Here is a 3,002-nt window from a genome sequence, read left to right as displayed (position 1 = left end):
AAACTGAACCAACAGCTTATCTGCCCCTAATGTGAAATGACGGGACACACATGGAATAACAACTACAGTGATTCTAGTTCCAAATGAGGGAACAAAGAAGGGATAAAGAAGTCACTGACCCACAGTAGTTTGGAAATGGAGCTGGGCAAAATCCAGCAGGAGTTTCTTAATTAGGATCCACAGCCTGGGACTGACCCGCTGTCCTGTGAGTCTTTCCCTCTGGGCTCTCTGCTCTGCATTTCCTGAGACCATAGTTATTTATCTTTTTTCCTCACACTCTTTTGTGTATGGCTCCTATTGCACTCAAAATGTTTTTGAGATTCATCCGTGTTGTTTTGTGTGTCAACAGTTTGTTCCTTTAGCCTTTCCATGGAATGAATGTATCACAGTTTATTGATCCATTCTTCTATTGACAGATGCTTGAATGTTTCTAGTTTTTCCTATTATGAATAAAAGTGCTATGAACATTCTTGTATAAATCATTTTCTGGACATATGTTTTAGTTTCCCTTGGATAAATGCTTAGGAATTACTGAGTCATAGAGTAGGTAGTTGTTTAGTTCTGTACGAAGATGCCAGACATTTTTCCCCAAAGTGTTTATACTATTGTACATTCCAGCCCTTAATGTATGGAGGTGAGAAAGCTTTTGCTACTTCCAAAGAGGCCTGTCTATATGCATGTAATATTTTCTAACTGGAGACAGGCTGATGACTTCAGGGACATGAGCATGGGATACAGGACACCTGTCATCACCACCAGCATGAAGTTGGGATTGAGGAAGGAGGTTAATCGTATAAGAAATCTTGGGACCAGGATGAGCTTCTGTCAGGGCACAAAGGGCACTGAAGTGAACAGGCATAGGGGGCCCTGGTGTCATAGTAAGAAAGTGTCTCATTGGTAAAAAGCTTTACCCTTGAGGAGGTAAATAAATTCCTTGTTCCTTCTTGGTTACCCTTGAAGATAAGGATGGCCAAACAAAATAATATCATGTCTGCAGAAACTCAGATCTTGGTAAGATTTATTAGTAGGGAATCCAATGTTAATGCCAAGAAGCAGCCGCCAGTTGGGATCAAATGTGAGCCTGTGGATCAAGATGCGTACTCAAACACAGAGAGCTTTTTGAAGGATGCTACCAGTAGTTTTTCCAGGGTAGAGATGGGTCCTCTATCTTTCTCTCTAACCTAGCCCATATGCTTAGCTGAGAAGGTTTCTTCATATCACTTTAAATGATGATGTCCCTTGTTCAGCAATTTTCTAAACATTCTTTAGATAGGAATTTTATGGGCATTCTTGATTGCATTAAGCTTAAATTTAAAGCATCTTACGGTTTTATTGCAAAGTGTTGCCTTGTGTCCTTTTTAAGATGATACAATTTATAACATGGAAGTTTGCTGTCTGTCCCCTCCCTTTATGTACATATAAAATGAACAAACATGTGGCCATGAAGTAGATGGTCATAGAATTGGTTCAGTGGTTGTGAGTGGAGCAACCCAAGAGTGTCTTATCTGAAATGCCACCAGGAATGCCTGGACACAGTAGACAAAGTTTGTTCAACTGGATGCCTTAGGAAGCATGCTTCCAAAAACAAAGTAGCCAAAAAGAAACCAGAATAATAGAATATCAGAGCCAGAGGAACATTTGGTGGTAGTTCAGTACGTCCTCCTTTTCAAGCTACAGGGGACACAGTGGAACAGAAGCAGGGATGGGCCTGCCTGCTGTGCCCAAAATTCATTGGAGATTATTGCGGTGAAGAATTTCATTGATAATGAAGGAGAAATAAACTTCCGTCAGCTTCAATTCAGGCAGGTTTATTGAAAAGGTGAAGAAGCGTCTTGCAAAGCACAGCATGGCTGAGCCTTATAGGCTCTGTCTGGGAAAATGAGCATCCGACAGTGGCTGATGCTGTCCCTGACTCTGGGGCCGTGTGGTCTCTTCTTCCCTGAGAGCATCTCTTCTGTTCTCTTATGTCTTCCCTCAGCCTGGCAGTCTCTGTGTACTCTCCAACACATAATTGATCAAGGCTGTGCCAGCCCCAATGCCACCTGGCACTTTAGGTCAAATTAGAAAGGCATGACATAAACTGGCCCTTTATAATACAGCTGTTGGAACAGCAGTTGAAAATACAGTATCTTGACTCCGGGTTTAGTACTTGATGCTGAATTTTGTTTTCTGAATATGAGCACAGACTTTGGAATGTTAGTGTCACCTAGCATTATGAGCTAGTATTCTCCTTTTGTTTCCCCATAACATCCCCTCCTGCTTCCTACAGATCCACTCTCCAGTAATTTCCATCCTGTCTTATGCCACTTGGTGCTTGTCCCTTCTAGAATGCATCCTTGGCTCCCCTGTGTACACACTTCTAGTTAGGTTTAGCAATGGGGGGCACCTGATGGAGCCTGGACGTGAGAGGAAGGTGAGGTCTGTATTTCTTCCCTCTCCTTCCCTGCTCTGGCACTGAGTATCTGGCAATAGCTGCATCTGTCTATTACTTCAGTGGTCACTCTTCCATAGCCCCAGTTCTCAGTGGGTCCCATAGCATTATTTACCTTTGTTGCTTTAGCTCCCATCAAGGAAGATGAGAGACATTCTCCTCACCAAGGCATTAAGAAATGCACAGGTGAGGGGAACAGTGGCGTGACTATCAAGTTCCTTTGATACCTACCGTCTGCAAACTGGAGGTCATGGCGGGAGATGCTGCATGGATTTGCCCTCGCTGCTGTCAGTGAGAAGAACAGGGTTCTGGAAGAGTAGAGGAGAGGCCGTGGGACTTGGCCATCTAGAGACAAGGCGGGAGGGATTTCCTTGAGAGGTAGGGATATGTGGTGGTTACTAATCATTGTGAGGTGTCTGGGAATGTAATGGATGAGAAATCTAGTAAGAAATGAACTTTTGTAATAATTAGAAAAGCTCTAGTTCTGAGGACAGAGACCTGATGGAGTCACCATAGTGGCAATTTATGACCTGGCATCCAGTTGAGCTACCTGGAGCTTCTTTTTTTTTTT

The 3,002-nt window shown here is 43.1% G+C and overlaps 1 long non-coding RNA gene across 1 annotated transcript in view; it reads left to right on the top strand.

Moving 5' to 3' along the window:
* LOC105506044 overlaps positions 1–2,823 on the top strand; it is a 17,945-nt gene extending 15,122 nt beyond the window's left edge. The window contains exon 3 of the long non-coding RNA XR_001000858.1: positions 2,561–2,823. This is a non-coding gene — a long non-coding RNA (uncharacterized LOC105506044). The remainder of the gene's footprint in view (positions 1–2,560) is intronic.
* The last annotated feature ends 179 nt before the right edge of the window (positions 2,824–3,002 follow it).

The sequence above is a fragment of the Colobus angolensis genome, unplaced genomic scaffold (genome assembly GCF_000951035.1).
Source record: "Colobus angolensis palliatus isolate OR3802 unplaced genomic scaffold, Cang.pa_1.0 Scaffold130, whole genome shotgun sequence".
Taxonomy (NCBI): Eukaryota; Metazoa; Chordata; class Mammalia; order Primates; family Cercopithecidae; genus Colobus; species Colobus angolensis.
This window is presented reverse-complemented; position numbering and strand designations above follow the sequence as displayed.